Below are 19,308 nucleotides of genomic sequence, written 5' to 3'. Positions count from 1 at the left end.
GCCTGTTTTTACTTTCATCCTCCAGTGTGGGGAAGGAGAGAAAGACCACACTGAAAGTGGGTCTGCTCAAGTGGGTCTGGGAACACTGGGCTTGTGCAAGCAGCAGCAGGTTCTTCTTCTTATCTGACGTGGGTGTGTCCAGGCTAACGTCAGTGGAGAGGGGCTTGTGTACTAGGTCTAAGGAGATCTCTCAGCTATCTATGACAGTGGTAGTGTTGTGTATGTTTGTCGACCCTGTGTGTCCACAGCAAAAATACCTGTAAGATTTATTATTTATTTGGTTTTTTTGAGATAAGGTTTCTTTGGGCAGCCTTGGATGTCCTGGAACTAGCTCTGTAGACCAGGTTGGCCTTAACCTCACAGAGATCTGCCTGCTTTTGTCTCCTGAGCTCTGGGATCAAATGTGTGTGCTACCACCATCCAGCAGTAATAATTTATTTATAAGAAGATATTTGTTTGGGTTCCTACTTGTACAACTTCCAGCTCAGGCTGAACAGGGCTATTTGGGCCACTGGGTGCCAGATGGCAGTGGCTTCAAGCCCAGGGTACAGGAAGCTGCTCACATCAAAGCAGATAGGCCCTTCAGTCTTACAGGACTCCTTCAAGGACATGCACCTCAGGTGATCGAAGAACCTCACGCAGGTCTCCACCTTCTACTAGTTTGATAGTTTCTTAGGAGTACCACTTTGGGAACCAAGCTTTTAACCCAGGGGCTTTTGAGGACATTATGCAAGTCAGACCACCAGGTAACTCAGACTTAGGGAACCCCAGAGGTTCAATAGTAACCTCTCTGCTGAGGAGAGCCTAGCCTTTTTGTCTGTCTGCACCCAGCTGGTAGACCAGGATGCCTCTGCTGATGACGCCTCTGCTCCTTGCGACTGCTCTCATCTTCCAGCAAGCTGGTCCTGCTGGCTTTCTATGTATGGCAGGTTCCAGGAGAGCCATTTTGGCCCAGGTTTAATTCTACTTCTGCTGAAGCAAGTCACAGATTAAGCCCAGGTTCATGTGGTGAAAATAGACTTTCTTCTCAGTGGAGGAGCTGTGAAGTGGGGGATGAAGGGGGTTGGGGGGATCTCTTCTTGCTATGCCAGTCTACCAGAGGGAAGATGAGTGAGTCTAGGACAATGACTAATATAAACTTTTGTATGTGTAGCTATTAGCAGTAATATGTGTGTATATGTGTACGTGCACTTATCTGTTTGAGTTCATGGGGAAATGCTTGGGGTCTAAAGAGGTCACCATCTGAGGGTGACCCTCTTTGATCATTGGAGTTGAGCTGGCTGGAGCTGCTCTCTGTTGTTTTAAGGATGCACAATTAGCCACTATGTCAGCAAGATTCCTGGGACTTCCAGGCCACTGAAACAGCCTTTGACTCAGAAGTCAGCTCCGAGGAGGCTATGATGAAGGAGTGGTTGTTTCAGAACAGGCGAGGGGACCCAACAAGCTAGCTCAGCAAGTAAAGGCACTTGCTACACAAGGCTAACAATCTATTTTTAATCCAGGAAGTGAGGTCAGGGTGGGAGGAGAGAGCTCACTGGGAAACATTGTCCTCTGATCCTTCCCACGTGCATGTTGTGACATGTTGTGGCATGTTGTGGCATGTTGTGGCATGTGGTGACATGTTGTGGCATGTGCGCCTGGCTCACGGTTTCAAAGGTTTCAGTCCGCAGTCATTCAGGCCTGTTGTATTGGGCCTGTGGCTGCACATACAATACAGCATGGTGGGAGCATACAATGGGAGGCTACTTACTTCATAGCAGTCAGCAAGCAAAGAGAAAAAGGGCTGGGGACCTATTTATTATACCTCCCTGTAGGCTCTACCTCTGGAAGATTATATCACATCCTGGTGATGATACAAGCTAGGACCAAGTCTTCAATGCATAGAGGGGAACCTTCAATGTCCATTTTATGAGAAGATAATGTATAGAGTCCTCTCATTTTATAGCTAGCTGTCCTCTAACTTCCACATATAAACTCTGGGCTACACATGTACCAGCACATGAGATGCTAGCTATTAACCCTCTGTTGGCTGGCTAGCAGGCAAAGGTCTTCTCTCATTCCGTAGGCTGCTTTTCCACTTGGTCGACTGTTGTTCTACAGAAGTTTGAGTTTCCTGCGGTCCCGTAATTGTCGGCCTCATTTTCTGAGTAATTGGATTCCTATTTAGAAATCCTTACCTGTGCTTGTGTGCTCTAGTGCGCACTCCCCACCATCTCTTCAAGCTGTTTCAGGTTCTACATCAAGGTCTTTTGATTCATTTGAAGTTGTTTCTTGTGCAGTGAGAGCTGAGGGTCTAGTTTCTTTCTGCTACATGTGAACGTCCAGTGTCCCACACCACTTATTGCAGTTGTTGTCTTCAGCGTACATCTTTGTAGAGGATCAGGTGGCTATAGTTGTGTAGAATTAAATCTGGGTCTTCTAAGTCTCTACATGTCTGTTTGTGTGCTAATACCATGGTGTTTTTATTACTGTAACTATGGTATAGCAGGTATGCTGAGGCCTTAGTCTTTTTGCTTTGGATTGTTCTTAGCCCTCCTGTTTGATTTCTTGTGGACCAGTGGTTCAGCTTATTGGGGTAGTAGTTCTATTTCATTGCCGTGGGGCAGACAGAAGTCAAAACAATCCCTTATGTCAAGCAAGGCTAAGTAATTATTTTATTAAAAAGAATAAGAAAACCGAAGTTGTTGAATTGAGTGAAGGCAATATTTTTCTTTCATAAAGTTTGGGAAGTAATTCATGTAGGTGGTCTGGGGTATGTGTGTGCACGCGCGCACGCGCGTGTGTGTGTGTGTATGTGTGTGTGTACACGAGTACGTGTACGAGTGCGTACACAAGTGCATGCATGTACATACACACATGAACGTGCATGAACATGTGTAATCATGCCATTCTGACCCTTCCCTTAGCTTCCTTATCTCGGTGGAAAGGATTCAGATGAGACACACAGAGTATGGTGTAGAGAATAAGTAGAACTTATTACTGAGTAGATTGCATCATTCCTAGTGAGTGAGGTTGCCCAGTGGCCAGAGAGACCTTTGCAGAGCAGAATGCTCTCCATAGGTGAACACGGACAATGGCTTGAGAGACTGCTGGGTAGTGAACTCTCCATGGATGAACATAAAGAGTACCTAGAGGGGCCATTTCCTCAACTTAGATTTCAGGGAGGTTTTATGCTATTTCAAAAGTCTATGGAATAGCCTTCCCAATGGTCATTTTCTGGCTAGATGATTGGCAGGCATGTTTGGATTGACGGTTATGGGAGGGAGCAACGATATGTAAGGTCTCCTGTTAGATAGCCATCTTGGAGGAGTCAGGATTCCTGGACCCAGGGCTAGATACCGATCAACTGGTAACCTTTCAGGAAGTCCAGAATGTCATGTCTCCTCCCCTGGCCAGAGATAGTTCCCATTGTTCTGACTGGTCATTTGAATCCTACTGCTCCCATTCTTGATTTTACAAGGTATTGATTATGAGGGAGGGGACCTTACCCAGAGCCTATCATGTCTGCTGATACCTAACTGGTTACTTAGCAATAGTAAGAGAAAGAGCTGGGTGGGGAGGGTGGTGGACGGAAGCCACAGAGACATGGGTAACATGGGAAGAGGTGGATTGTGAATATGGCCTCAGCCTCCTTGTAGCTCTCAGGAGCTTGTATTTAGATGAGGTAATATACTAAGAATTTGGGGTTGGAGAGATAGCTTGAGGTCAAGAGCACTTCCTACCCTTCCATAGGACCTAAGTTTGGTTCCCAGTACTCAACATCAGATAGATCACAAATGCCTATAACCCTGACTTTGGAGGATCCAATGCCCATGTGACATTTGACTTTGTGGGAAATTGCATTAGAGTGGTGGGATTTTAGAGCAGTTTCCAAGTAAGAACAAATCAACTTGGGTTTTCAAAGACCTATTCATGTCAGAGCCAGATAAGCTCATGCCCAAAGCAGGCACTAGACAAGCGGAGAAGCAACATTTCTGTCCAGCTTCGGCTGGTTCTTCAATTGGAGATCACAGCTGCCCTGGGATGGCTCAGCCGAGAGAGGCATAGACGGGTGTGCGGATGAGGGATGGATGGAGAGGGTCCTTTCCTTGTGCTTGTGGGCAGTAGGAATTTAAGGGTGTCACACATTTCATACTACATTCTTCAACAATATGTATTTGCTGTGTTTGTTTAGTTAGTGATGCTGAAGACGGGCCTCACACATGCTAGGAAAAATGTCCTTCCATGAAGTTGGTTAGAATAAAGAAGTTGGGCTTCAGAATACAGCAAATACAGAGGCGAATGCCAGCAGCAAACCACTGAACTGAGAATAGGACCCCCGTTGAAGGAATCAGAGAAAGAACTGGAAGATCTTGAAGGGGCTCGAGACCCCATATGTACAACAATGCTAAGCAACCAGAGCTTCCAGGGACTAAGCCACTACCTAAAGACTATACATGGACTGACCCTGGACTCTGACCTCATAGGTAGCAATGAATATCCTAGTAAGAGCACCAGTGGAAGGGGAAGCCCTGGATCCTGCTAAGACTGAACCCCCAGTGAACTAGATTGTTGGGGGGAGGGTGGCAATGGGGGGAGGATGAGGAGGGGAACACCCATAAAGAAGGGGAGGGGGGAGGGGGAGGTTTGCCCAGAAACCGGGAAAGGGAATAACACTCGAAATGTATATAAGAAATACTCAAGTTAATAAAAAAAAAAAAAAAAAAAGAAGTTGGGCTTCATAGTGCAAGCCTGTAATCTCAGTAAGGCTAGGACAGGAGGATCAAAAGTTCAAGGCCAGCCTGGGTAACTTACTGAGATCCCATCTCAAATAGGAAGTAAAAAGAAGGATGTAGTTCAGCAGTAAGAGCTCACGTCGAATGATGGCCCCCGGGTTCAGTATCCAGTTCTGGGAGTTGGGAGGAAGACAAAGAAGTTACACTGAGTGAAAAAGAGTCCGTTCAAGATGGTAGCACTCGGGGTTGGGGATATGGCTCAGTGACAGAGCACTTGCCTAGGAAGCGCAAGGCCCTGGGTTCGGTCCCCAGCTCCGAAAAAAAGAACCAAAAAAAAAAAAAAAAAAAAAAAAAAAAGATGGTAGCACTCTTGAATCTGTGGCTGTAGAGATGGAAAGAGACTCAGGCGTGGGGAAGTCAGGGCTGCTACAGGAAGATAATGGAGGAGCACTGGATGGGAGCAGTTCTGCTCCTTGCTTGTAGTGGCCATGGGAAGACATACATGGGCAAAATATACATGGAACTAAACACAGGCATGCATATGCCCTCACACACATTCATGTACATGCTCACATATGTATGTAAGACTCTCACACATGTATGCATACTTTCACACATGTATGTACACACCCTTCACATACATGCAAGCACAACCCTTATATACATGTATGTACAACCCATTCTCCCACAGTGCAAGCTCACACAATTACATACATGCATGTACATACCATCTCACATACATTAATGCACATACTCCAGTACATTATGTATAGACACCTTTACATGCATGTATATACACATACACATGCACACTGCAAATGCACACATACACCATTGAGCACACATGCACTCACCCTCACACACACATACTTGCCTGTCAGGTGACATCTGAATGCATCTGTAGTTTGCAGCAATGTTAAGTTTCTGGCATTGCTGTTATGCCATTTTCAGGGGAGTGGTGTCAAGAACAAATGTGGGCCACTTAACTTCCTGTGGGCTACTTAACTGTTTCAAGTGGTTAATGGGGTTCCCCTGTGATGTCACCCCCGCTTTCTGCTTGAATTTACCTTTGGTGATGTGGTTGGAATGAACCTGGCTCAGCAGTGTGACAGCTAAACCCATTAGTGTGTTATAAAGAGTGTGGGTAGCAGGAGCCTTCCCAAGTGCGGGGTCTCAGGCCTCCTGAGGTTGCTGATCCAGGAAGCTGTGTCCTGGGTGCTGAGGGCTACTCTAGCCTTTACTGCTGGATGCTGGAACAGCTGATGGTGCTACTTCAGGTGCCCTCTACCTCTGGGTGCCAGCTCCAGTGACTGTATCTTTGCTACACGCTATGCCAGGTCAGAGCAGGAGTGAAGCCACAGTTGAGCATGAATCTTCATCTTTCCAAGGTGTTTTTCCCATACCCCTCTCCAGATCTTCCTTCTGGCTGCTTGTGGGAGGCGATGCCCAGAGACAGTTGTGGTATTAGATTAGTAAACATGATTCTTAGTTCCTCCTCTCTCCTTGGGATTTCTACTGTAGTGGAATAACTGGAGAGTTTTGTAGCAGCTCAGGTCCATACAGGCTTCACGGGCTGGCAGCTGCCGTGGTGCTTGTTACACGTTTGTTATCTCATAGTAATTAAAATTAATGCATAGATTAATGAATGATCTCTAGTGAATGATCTGGTCAGGCAGCTCCATAGTGGGTGATTTAGCTCTTAAATCCATTTGCTATTTTTTTTTAAATGATGAAAGAGGCATACATTTATTTTTGGTCTTGTGCCACAGTTAGATCTGGTTTTGGAAATGAGAGCAGAGCTAGTGGCAGTGTAGGAAGGGCCAGCAGCATTGTCGATCCTGAAGCTTTCCCACATGCAGGGTCTCAGGCCTCTCTTCCCTGTCTGTTGGAAGGCCTCTGGGTGAGCCTCATGAGCCCTTAAGGGCAGGAGCTCTGGAGAACTTCTTGGAGTAGACACTGAGTCAGGTAGTACATGGTACATGGGTCAGGTCATATGACCCTACACAAGCCATCTGCTCTTTTAAACTGAATTTTAAAGATTTATTTCACTATTTTGTGAGTGTGAGTGTTTTGCCTGCATGCATGTTTGTGTACCATGTGCAAGGTCAGAAGAGGGCTTTGGATTCCTTGGGACTGGAGTTTCAGATGGTCGTAAGCCACCATGAGTGCGCTGAGAGATGAGCCCAGTCCTAAGTAAGAGTGACACGTGCCTTTAGCCAACTCCCCGGCCCATAACACTAATTTTTATACTTATTTGTTTTCCTTGTGTGTGTGTGGGCACATGTGTACCAGGGCGTCTATGTGGGAGTCTGAGCACCGCATGCAGGAGTCGATTCTCTCCTGTTCTGTGAGATCCAGAGTTTGAACTGGGGCCGGACTCTGCAGCAAGCGCCTTTGCCCACTGAGCGCCTGATCATTTGGTCATCGTGTTTCCTGTAGGTCTGAAATGGAAAGGCCCAAGAGTTTAGCACCACCTTCCCGTGTTTCCCTGGGGAATACATAAACTCCTTAAATAGGAAGCACTTGTCCAGTGGCAGATGTTAATTTGGTAGCTATTGTTTCTGTGAGGGAGTCGTACCAAGGTCATTTCTCAGTGCTGCTGGCTGCTTTTTAACTGGAAAAAGGCGCAAGTGAAGCAAATGTTTAAAGCAAAGAGCAGCGGATTAAGGAAATGGAGGTGGGTGTGGTGGTTTACATCTGTAATTCCAATTCAAGAGGCTGAGACAGGAGGATTGTTTGCTGTGAGTCTGAAGGCTATATAGTTTGAGACCTTGTCTCAAAAATAAAATAAAATAAAACAAAGGAAAAAAAAGTGCGGCATTGTGGTACGTGTTGTGGATGTTGTGGGTGTTATGGGTGTGGTGGCCTGTGTTTTAGTCCCAGCACTTTGTTTGGAAGGAGAGATGGGAGAAGCCGGAACTGAAAGTCCAAGGTCACCCTTGATTATATATGCCCACATGTCAAGGACTCTCATCCTGGTAGAAAGGCCAGCTGCCGGGAGATGAGGCATCTGAGTGAGTAGGGACTGAGGTGCTGCTGTGGGTAGCAGAAGGAGCGGCAGAGGGGCCTGGAGGGACTGCAGCTGTCCTGTCAGTGATAGCCACAGTCTTTCATCTTTCTTGGATACAAGTCAGAGCAAAGATTCTGGCATTGGAGTCAGTGGTGCCGGCCCTCCATGGGTCTGATGCTGGGGTCAATCCGCTGAGATTTATTTCAGAAGGTTCCTTTAACTTCAGTGCGGGGACAGAGCCAACTCTGAAGGACCCTACCTTCCCATCCTGCTACTTCCGTCTAAACCTTCAGTGTCTGACAATTCATGGGACAAGAGTCATCTACTAAAAATAGTGGGTAACGACCTGGCTCTTTCTCCGCTTTGGCTGGTGGTGCTCATTCCCCCTTCCCCCTAGGTGTGAGAACAAGAGTGGGTTTCTAGGAAGCAAATTCCAGGTGTGAAGAAGTCGACTCACTCATCCAGTTAATAATTGAACCCAGCTTACTGAATTGTGGTGACCTTCTTTTCTCTGGAGTACAAATACCTAAGCATGGGTATTTGTTTCCAGAAGTTCCCAAGGCCACCTATGGGCACTGTGGAACAGGGGAAGGAGAGACTCTATTTCAGTTTGTCATGTGTGTGTCCTCTCCTCAATGGTAGCCTGGGCCAAACCATATTGATTGAGATGGGGGGGAGGTCACTTACAAGGCACCAGCTGGATGGGGTGTTCTAGTCACATTGGTTAGTGTGTGTGTGTGTGTGTGTGTGTGTGTGTATGTGTGTGTGAGTGTGTGTATGTGTGTGTATGTGTGTATATGTGTGTGTATGTGTGTATATGTGTGCATGTGTGTGTATGTGTGTGTGTTTGAGTGTACACTTACTGTATAGGTACATGTGGAGACTAGAGGTGGTTATTGGGAGGCTGTCCTTCACCACTCTCCACCTTAGGTTTTGAAGCAGGGTCTCTCACTGAAATAGAAGCTCCCATTTCAGCTAAACAGGCTAACCAGTGAGCCTAGATCTTCTGCCTGCCTCTGAGACGCTCCTTCACCTCTTAGCACTGTGGTTACAGATGTACACACACTGCTCCTGACTTTTACCTGAGTGCGGGCATCCAGACTCAGGTTCTCCTGGGATACCCTCCAGCCCTACACTGTACTCATGACTTAGCCATCATGCAGCTGGGGGGACACAGAGCAGAGCTCTCTTCTGGGCAGGGGGTGTCTTTTGGGAGGTAGAGAGCCCTGGATAGAGTTGGGGGAAGGGGATTTAGGGCTTCCAGCTCCTGAGGTGTCCAGGAAAGAAAAAGATTCTCTAAGATAGTTCCATAAGGACACACCATGGTGGCAAGTTCATACTGAGCTGTGGGTCGGCTTGTGTTAGAGTGAGACCCTGTCTCAAACACAGAACCAAAGAACTGCTTAGGGGACTGATTGTTCAGCGAGTAAAGTGACTTGAGGTCCCAGCACCTGTGGAAATGCCAGCCATGGCAAGTGTGTGTCAGTAACCCTGGCAACTCCCTGAACCGAGCTGACCAGCCGACCTGTCAAAATCAGTGAGCGCATGTTCAGTGAGAGAGGAACCCCTTCTATCAACCTCTGACCTCCACCTGCATGTTCTCACACACCCACGCATACTCTTATACACATTTACACACTCCTACTGGAGTGTGCACACAAACCACCCCTAGCACAACAGAGAGTAAACAAACAGAAACCCAGCAGCATCACAGCGTGAACCCCTGCCCACCTTAAGCCTTTAGGATGGCCCTGTGGACTTTAGACTTGGCCTGTCTCACAATCATGTGAGCCAGTTCCTTAAAATAAATCTCCATGTCTGAGCCCCCTATCGGTTCTGTGTCCCTGGTGAACCCACATTGATTCGGCTTCTGTTGAGCCTAGCCTAGCCTCTGGAAGCTGCCTGGCTGCTGTCCTGGGTTTGTACTGACATATTAGCCGGATTCCTTCTGACAGTTTCCTCCCAGCTTCTCCTGCTCCCCCTGTCGCTGGGTGTGGCCTGAGCAGACCTAGGCCTGGATTTACCAGGGCCCCTGGGCCAATACTGTGCTCTTATACCCTTGCTGCTTCCTCCTCCTCCTCTTCCCCCTCTTCTTTTTCTTTCTCCTCCTCCCCCTCCTCCCCTTCCTTTTCTTCCTCCCTCCTCTGTCTTCTCTCTCTTCTTCCTCTTCATCTTCTTCCCTCTCCCCTCCCCCTCCTCTTCCTCTTTTTCCTCCTTTCTTTTTCCCTCTTCTTTCTTTGTTAGAGACCGACCTCCACTGTGTAGTCCAGGTTGACCCCAAACTCATGATCTTTCTGTTTCAGCATCTCATGTGCTGGGTTACAGACATGTACCACCATGCCTGGTGGGGTTTGCTCCAGAGAGCAAATTTGCATCCAACCCTGCTTATGGCCCTGTTCCTGGATGTATCCCTCAAGATAGCCCACCTTCCCTCATGTTCCTCAAAGTGATTTCAGCATCTGGGCTCCCGGTGTTCATTGGCTTCATTACATACGTGCTCTTTCTCTGCTGCTTGGTCGTACCTTGCTCCACATCTGGATTCACCTCCACATGTACTCCCCGGGTAACCAGACTGGATTTGCAGCCTCTTCCTTCAAGGCTGCTACTGCTGCAGCTGCGGCTGCCCCACGTGGAACGGGAAGATGGTACTAGCCTGGGAAAAGACAAACTCAAATCCCAGAGCACTTTCTTCTGCCCATATATTGCTTCAGTATCACCAGGACTTCAGAAATCTGAGACACATCATTGTAAGTCACGGGCTGTCATTGTTTAACAATAGAATAAGATTTCCCAGGCTCGGCACTCCTGCTGTGTTTGGTCCCACAACTTGTGTGAAGACTGTCCTTGGCGTGGTAGGATGTTTAGAAAATGTCCCGAAGTTCCTTTATTAGATGAGAGGATAAACTCTCCCCGCAGTGGTGACAAAACTGTCTGGACGCTGTCATGTGCTCTCTTGGGACATAGTTACCCTGAGGTCAAAGTCCCTAAGCCAGGGCAGGTGGCAGTGGAACTGCTGGAGGATGTGCTCCATCTGGACGGCAGTTGTTTGCTCTCCTCAGCCTCTTCCTTATCACCGGTCTGGTCAGATGGCTCTCAGTTACACAGCCATTCTTTTTCTGACATTCTCCTTGGTGTGTTTTGTTCCTTAATACATGGTTGTGTGTAGCCCAGGGTGGCCCTGAGAGGCCACTCTTTTGAAATTTGAAGGATGTAAATGTTTTTGAAGAAAACTGCCTACTGGCTCCTTCAGGACAGTGTCCTGTAATCAGGGTTCCTTGTCCCATAAACATGCCTGCCTTTTCTTCTTTTCTTTTTAAAGCAAACCAGCAAACAAGCAAACAAGGCCTCACCATGTAGCCCTGGATGGTCCAGAACTCTATGAAGATCAGGTTGCCCTCAAACACGTAGAGAGATCTGCCTTTCTCTGCCTCCCAAGTTCTGGGATTAAAGATGTGTGCTACCACATGTGGCACATGGCAGCTTTTTATTTGGAGTTTTTATTGTTTGAATATTGATGCTATGCTATATTTTCCTCTAGGATTGTAATAGAATAAATGAATTTGCAAAACTCCAAACTGAGGCGCTTAGCCCCATCAGGCCAAACCTCTACTCCTGTGAATTCCTCTGATTTTCCTTTTCGCCCTACGCCCTACCTTATCCAGTGCTTGCAGTAAAGGACACTGAGAGGACAAGTGGAGGCAGCCAGCATGTGCTCAGTGAGGACACAATGGAGCTAGCCAGGAGCCGGAGATGGCCTGCTTCATCCTACTGTGACTGTGCTATCTGTTTTACCAAGAAAGCTGCAACCTTGGTGTGCACATGTGTGTGCGTGGGGGAGGGGGGAGGGGGGAGGGGGGAGGGGGGAAGAGTTGGAGAGGGGGAGAGGGGAGGGGGGGAGGGGGAGGGGGGAGAGTTGGGGAGGGGGAGAGGGGAGAGAGAGCCTCACCATGTAACCCAAACCACCCTCCTAGTTGCCATTTCTCTTCCCCATCTTCCGAGTGTTGGGGCTCCAGGCCTGTACCACCTTCCTGGCACACATTCACTTTTGACTTTTTCTAAGGGATTTTTAGTAACGAGCAGTACTCCAAGACAAAAAGGACACGCACACATACGCTAGAGTCTTCGTAAAGTTGCCTTTTGGGTTTAATGTATTTACTTACTTTTCAAACAAGTAAACCTGTGTTGGGCGGTTCTGGCGATAGAATGCTGAGCAGGGGTGAGGTTGGGGTGCTGTTGGGAGAGGAGTGACTGCAGAGATGCCTAATCCTGGGGGAGGGCGGTGAGTGCTCAGAGGAAGAAGGCTAAGCAGGCAGTGATGGGTCTTGCAGTGTTTGGTTCCTGTCGAAACTTCTCTCTTTGCTGAGGAAGTAGATTAAAGACTGGAATGGAAGGACCTCCCTGAGCTGTTTGCAAGTCTAGGGAAAGAACATTGAGGCAAGAGGAATTGGCAGGAGGGCTTGCACTGTGCTAAAGTGATAAGGAAGGAAGTCAGAGGCTCTGGGGCAGAGCAGAGAGGGCAGTGGCTGGAATAGAGGCAGGGGTGACATTCAACTATGGCTTTTAAGTTGTGACTGTTGAGCAGTGACAATATCAGCCTATATGACCACTGCTGTGGAACGTATGAGGGTTCAGGGTGTGACTCTGTGTGTGTGTGTGTGTGTGTGTGTGTGTGTGTGTGTGTGTGTGTGTATGTGTGTGTAGGTTTCTCTTATGAGTTGGAAGCCTGAGACAAAAGGGCTCTTCATGGGTGCCATGACCTCTTATGTCCTACATCCAGCCTGCTGCCCAAGACCCACCTGCCTGCCGAGTGCACCAGGCATGTTTGATGACTAACGTCCTGGGTCCTCCCAAAGTGACTCTGAGCTGTGACCTGTGATGAGTGACCGGGTATGCAGTAGGTGACCAATGGGGCCCAGGAAGCAGAAAACAGAGCTGTACTTATGGCCTCTGTGTGTAGTCCCCCTGCCTCCATCCTTCCTTGAAGCAGACAGGGCATGTTTTTGTGTGTTAACTTGACACAAGCTGGAGTTATCACAGAGAAAGGAGCCTCCCTTGAGGAAATGCCTCCATGAGATCCAGCTGTAAGGCATTTTCTCCATTAGTGATCAAGGGTGGGAGGGCCCATTGTGGGTGGTGCCATCCCTGGACTGGTGGTGGTGGGTTCTATAAGAAAGCAAGCTGAGCTATTAGTCCAAATGCTTGAATTACCCTAGATGCACAGAACACATGAAACTCAAGAAGGATGACCAAAATGCAAATGCTTCACTCCTTCTTTAAAAGGGGAACAAGAATACCCTTGGCAGGGAATAGGGAGGCAAAATTTAGAACAGAGGCAGAAGGAGCACCCATTCAGAGCCTGCCCCACATGTGGCCCATACATATACAGCCATCAAACTAGATAAGATGGATGAAGCAAAGAAGTGCAGGCCGACAGGAACCGGATGTAGATCTTTCCTGAGAGACACACCCAGAATACAACAAACACATAGGCGAATGCCAGCAGCAATCCACTGAACTGAGAACGGGACCCTTGTTGAAGGAATCAGAGAAAGGACTGGAAGAGCTTGAAGGGGCTTGAGACCCCATGTGAACAACAATGCCAAGCAACCAGAGCTTCCAGGGACTAAGCTGTTACCTAAAGACTATACATGGACTGACCCTGGACTCTGACCTCATAGGTAGCAATGAATAGCCTAGTAAGAGCACCAGTGGAAGGGGAAGCCCTTGATCCTGCCAAGACTGAAACCCCAGTGAACGTGATTGTTGGGGGGAGGGCAGTAATGGGGGGAGGATGGGGAGGGGAAGCCAATGTAGAAGGGGAGGGGAGGGGTTAGGGGGAGGTTGGCCCAGAAACCAGGAAAGGGAAGAACAATCGAAATGTAAATAATAAATACTCAAGTTAATAAAGGGAGGAAAAAAAAAAAAAAAGCAAGCTGAGCAAGCCAGAGTAAGCAAACCAGCAAGCAGCACCCCTCCATGGCCTCTGCATCAGCTCCTGACTCCTGACCTGCTTGAGTTCCAGTCCTGACTTCCTTTGGTGATGAACAGCAGTGTGGAAGTGTAAGCTGAATAAACCCTTTCCTCCCCAACTATCTTCTTAGTCGTGATATTTGTGCAGGAATAGGAACCCTGACTAAGACAAGGTATCAGTCTTCCTCCTGGCCAGTCCCTGTGAAGACCTTGGGCTCTTTGTTAATGTGGATATATTCATGTTGGTATTTCTGTCATCTGTGTCCATTGCTGGTTGCTTCCTCTGTTTTTGCTGTCAGGTGAGAAAGTGGAATAACATGGCTACATGTGGGAAAGAAAGGAGAAGGATGGCATTGGTACATCAGCCAGTGACCCCTACGTCCTTAAGAACTGCTGTTTGGATTTGACACAGTATTGAAATACAGTGTACCTAGGGCTTCCATCACACCGTGTGTGTGTGTGTGTGTGTGTGTGTGTGTGTGTGTGTGTGTGTGCGCGCGCGCGCGCGCGCGCGTGCGCGCAACTCATAATATTCCAAACACTCCATAAGACGACATTTAGATCAACAAACTGTGCTCATCAGTCTTTTAGTGCTGAGCAAGTTTTCTGTGAGGCACTGTAATGCATAATTTAGAAAGTTGCTATCCATATCCTGTAGTCAGAGCCAGATTCAAATGTCGATCTTTTCTGGGCAAATATGGGCATTTCCCGATACATTTACATCACCAGGACGTTATTCATGCTCCCTGGTGTTTGACTTCTCAGTGCAAATGTGTGCTTTCCCCGTACATTTACATCACCAGGACATTACTCATGTGGTTGCCTGCTTTAACTCACCATCAGTGTGTCCTTCTCTAGAGCTGGGAAACACTTTTCCTTGCTCACATGCATTTGGGGTTATGTGAAGTCTTCGTTTGCAAGAAAATGCTTCTGGTTTCAATGCTTTGAAAGACCTTCTAGTGTGCTACAGGTTCTTCAGGGCTTGATTCCTGAGGGACCGTTTAGGATCACCTGAGCTTCATTGAAAATTATCCCTACCTTTTGCCTGTAGTCTTTCTCCCTCCCCTCAGAAGTGCAGAATACATGAACTTCCTACCAATCCCATGCTCCTCTGCCGCTGAGGCCTTACCAGGGTCTGGTGGGAGTGCCTTCTAGATTATCCCTCTTTTCCCTCTTCAAGGAGGCCTGCAGTTTCAGGCAGAGCCTATCCTACCACCCTGAACCTCAGAGAAAGCAGCACAGGAAAGAGGTAGTGGGCCTGGAGTGTGAACAAGAAGATGCCTGCCCAAGTCATTGGGCCTGGGGCTGGCTCATCGCCACCTAGCATGACCAGGACAGTACACATGACAAACAGCCGCCCAGGAAAAGGGATCACCATGCTTATCAGGACTTATTGCTTAGTGTCATGACGACTCTCATGGCTGCCTCAGTGTCTGCCTTCTCTCCTGTTCTTGCCTCATTACCTTGACCAACATACTTCAAAGCTATGTCTACTAGGCTCCTATTTTCATGTTGTAGAAAGAGAAAGCCCTGTCCTCTCATCCACCTGTCCACACCACCATCTTTAAACCTGGCGAGCCCGCGTACAGCCACAGAGTCCAAGATTTGCCTTGTGCTTGCCCCAAATGATCCAGCTCAGTTCAGGCAAACCATCTAGTAACACTCTGGGTCCCAGATTGTTTGGAATGTTACATGAGTTTTTTCCTAGGGTGGCTCCTTCCTCCTCATTGACTCTGCAAGGAAGTGCCACCCTCAGGGTCTGTGAGGGTGCCCAACGTCCCAGCTGGAATCCCTTCCATTCCCTCTCCTAATTGCATCAAATTTGTTCAAGATTTTACTTAAGGGATCACAGAGTAATCTGAATGTCTCTTAGCTCCTGTTTCCACTTAATTTTTTTCTTATCTGACAATTTTTTTATTTAGCCAATCAGCCTTTTGCTACTTTTCCCCTTGGCCTAATCTTCGATTGGTTTTTAAATTCTCCTTTTAAAACTTGTTTTTGACTGATACAGGAAACATCTAAATTATGCATATTAAAAGGCATGTTTTGACTACCCGTATGTAGTGCGTGATGTGATATTCAAGACTGGATAAGTTAATGTCTCCTCAAGTAGATGTCACACCTTTTATGACAAATACTGTCAAGTTATTTTCTTCTGGCTTTTTGAAGTGCACACCACCTGACGGTAGCTGTAGTCACCCCACTGAGCCACAGGCCCTGAACTGCTTGATCCTGCTATCTCAGGACCCACTGACCCACTGACCCACTGACCCACTTCTCCCCAGCCCTCCCACCTGCTCTGAAATTCTGACCCTCACTTAATGTTTTATTTACAGCATCTTCCTCCATTGCCTCTTTATAGGCTTATATTTTTCAAAACCTACTTTAATAATTGGTTTAATGTTGTGAAATGCTTTAACCCCACTTCTAGCCCAACACCGGTCAGAGGTAGTGGAAAGGAAAGGTTAATAGGGCAAAGGAGGATGTGGACCTGTTTAGAAATAGTTCTCTTCTTCTTTTATTTCCCCTTCTCCTGGTCCTGGGTACTGAACCTTCTAGAACCTTGTGCATGCTGACAAGCCCTCAATGTTAAGGTGTCTTCCTAGCTCTTATTTGTTTCTTCTCTTCTTTTCTGTTCTTTTTTTCTTTCCTTCTTTCCTTCCTTCATTTTCTTTCTTTCACTTTGAGTCTTTGCTAGAAAAATGCTTTTCTCCATTTGAAGAGGTTATGTTGAAGACAGAGTTTCCATATTTGGGTCTCCTAGAGACGTTTCTCTTGGTCTTGTCTTCTGGTATGTCTGGTCACTTTTTTTCTGTGTTGTTATATGACAAGTAGCCCCGGATGGCTGACCTCCCTCTGGAGAGTTGCCACAGGCACAAGGCAGACTGTTGCAGGCTGGCTTGTGGTCAGTGCAAGTCCATTCTTCTGGGTTACCTTTCCCTTAGGGCTAGCTCTGGGTGTCCTTATAGTAATGACACGCGTCACAGGCTTGCTGTCATTGGCTGGCTGTGTCCTTATGTCTTCCCAACCATTAACTCCCTGTTGTGACTGCTTTGCGAGTTCCTCCTTTGCTTGCTGCCAGCTTGGTTCTCTGCAGCCTGGCTGCACTGTCACCAGGGGAGCTGAAGCTGGTTTCAGAGCTTTCACCTTTCTGGGGACTGGGCTTGCCATGCCTGCTTGGCTGGAAGGGGGTTGTGTCCACTAAATTTTTGTTCTGTTGAGGCAGCATTTCACGATGTAGCACTGGCTGGCCTGGAACTCCCTGTGTAGACCGGGCTGATGTGCCTACATCCTCCTCCCAATTGGCTACCATACTCAACTGTGTAAAGTTTAGGAAATATTTAGTGATTTTATTGATTTCAGGAGGAGATGGTGTGTAGGGTGCCCTGTCTTGCCATTGAAACCGGCAGTCTCTGTTTTTTTTTTTCCCCACATAGTTTTACTAAGGAGTATTACATTTTCACACAGCCAGAGCCAACCCATTTGCTTATGGTTTGTGGTTTGCCATTGAGCTTCAAGCCACCCTTTCTAAGTCAAGTTTATAGAAGGAGTCATCTGAGTTTCTTCCCAGGGTCTTTATGGCCGTATGCCTACTGATCCGTTTTAGGGCTAAAGTATCATTTGTTTGTTTTTGTGGGAAGGGCCGGGATGCATGCCACGGTATGTGTGTTTGTGTAGATCAGAAGACAATGTGTAGGGACTCCATTCTATTTTTCCTATCAGGCAGAACTTAAGTGGACAGCAGCAAAAACTCTCTTTGAGGCCCCCCCCCCCCTGCTTTGTGTTCTGGGACACGGATTTTTAACTCTGTAGTCCCTGCTGGTTCAGAAATTACTGTGTAGCCAGCCTGGTCTTTAAAGCATAGTAAGGCCTGTCAATATTAGGATTTGAGGCATGTGTTCTCATGCTCGGTGGGGTGTGTGTGTGTGTGGTGAGTGGGTGTGTTGAGACACGTCAATTTAGTCTCCGGCTACCCTGGAGATCGCAATCCTGCTGCTTCCTTTTGAGTTGTGGGATCGCAGGCATGTGCCACCACCACACCTGGCTTTAGGCATGTGTTTTTATTGTTCAGTTATTAACTTGCTCAAACAAAGTTGTTTGTGTATTTTTTTCCATCGTCCAGGTATTTCCCTAACACTTAACCTTTACAGACAAAGGGCTGTTTCTGGGCCGTCTGATCTACCTATACCCCCATCACTTTGTATTCTCACTCCTGTGTTTTATTTTCCTCTCTCTTATTTTGCTGAAGTATCAGACACACATTTAGAAAACTTATTTAGAAGCCCCTGAGCTTGCAGCGAATTGTGGTGGTTTTCCCCCCCAGACCGCTTGCCTGGCTGCTGCCCAGAGTGATGGATCTCTTTCCACCATATTCGCTTCCACTTTCATTCCATCTGGTCGGGACTGGCCGCATTTCTGGCAGGGAACCTGCTCACTCATGATGAGTCTTGATTTATCAGTTCAGGGTGGCGTTCACGACTCTCTGTTGTGGCAGATGGAGTGTTTTGTTCCTACCCCTCATTTTCCCCCTCTTGAGTCAGACTGGGCCAGCCATCTGCATCATTTCATATGTATTATTGTAGGGCGGGCTTGCGTGCGTGCGTGCATGCGTGCGTGGGTGGGTTGCTACGTGGGTGCGTGCGTGCGTGCGTTCGTTAGTTCATGCGTCCGTGCGTGCGTTCGTTAGTTCATGCGTCCGTGCGTGCGTGCGTCCGTGCGTGCGTGCGTCCGTGCGTGTGTTCGTGCGTGCTTGTATTTAGAACAGGTTTTGACTCTGTAGCCCAGGGTGGCCTCAAACTTGAGCTCCGTCTGTCCTTGGCCTGCAGGCTATTGGGATCATAGATGTAGATATCTACCACCAAGCCCAACCTTACCTGTTTTATTTTGACGTCAGCACCACACCCTTCACTTCTAGCTTCTCTGGTAGATAAAGGAATTGCCCCACACCCTTCCATGTCTGCTTCTTCTGTCTTCAGTACCTTTCTGCAGACAAGATTAATGGCATTTTCTTGACTTTGTAACTGTGCCAAGACATCAACTTTCTAGTTTGATTTCACAAACTGGAAACAAGTAAAATTTGTATTGTTGTAATACAGCATTGCTTTGGTGAAGTGCCACCTGGTGAGACAGGGTCACCTCTCCTTTTTGGTGTGGTAAGTTTCACGCTACCTTGGCTTATCTTTTACTCGGTCTTTTTCCTTTTTGGGGGGTGAAGCCTTAGCTATTAACCCATTATTCTTTACAAAATATAAAGCAAAACTGGTGTTTCATACTTCCATCCCGGCAACTTCCTTTAGGCACTGCTCCAGGTATTAGAGAGCAAGTGTCTGAGGCATGTGATCAACCTCCCTGCACCTGAGTCCAGAGTGATGCAAGGGGCACATGCACTAAAGCTGCAGCCATGGTGACTTTGAGCAGCCAGAAGTGACTAGGGTCCCCCAGTGAGTCACAGGCAGCAATCATCCTTCTACTGTCTGCTTGTGGGTAAAGGATTGCTTGCATACAATTCTCTACCTGGTGAGGATCTTAGATTAAAGGACTGGCCTGGAACTTCTGAGCCCCAGGAGTCCCCCCCCAGAGCTACATCTCCTAGAATGATAAGCTCTGGCAGGG

General features: G+C 47.5%; 1 protein-coding gene across 4 annotated transcripts in view; it reads left to right on the top strand.

Annotated features, from left to right (window-relative positions):
- The window catches only part of Ankrd33b (ankyrin repeat domain 33B), an 81,807-nt gene that overhangs the window by 4,873 nt on the left and 57,626 nt on the right, over positions 1-19,308 (top strand). Inside the window, exon 1 of one of the 4 annotated variants that reach the window (XM_039102227.2) lies at positions 11,674-18,848. The exons of the other annotated variants lie outside the window; for them this stretch is intronic. The gene's annotated coding sequence lies outside the window, so the exon portion shown is untranslated. Of the gene's footprint in view, positions 1-11,673; positions 18,849-19,308 lie in introns of those variants that run through there. 4 annotated transcript variants of the gene reach the window in all.

The sequence above is a fragment of the Rattus norvegicus genome, chromosome 2, assembly GCF_036323735.1.
Source record: "Rattus norvegicus strain BN/NHsdMcwi chromosome 2, GRCr8, whole genome shotgun sequence".
In the NCBI taxonomy this organism is placed as follows: Eukaryota; Metazoa; Chordata; class Mammalia; order Rodentia; family Muridae; genus Rattus; species Rattus norvegicus.
Note: the sequence above shows the minus strand (reverse complement) of the source record. Positions and strands in the feature narration are given on the sequence as shown.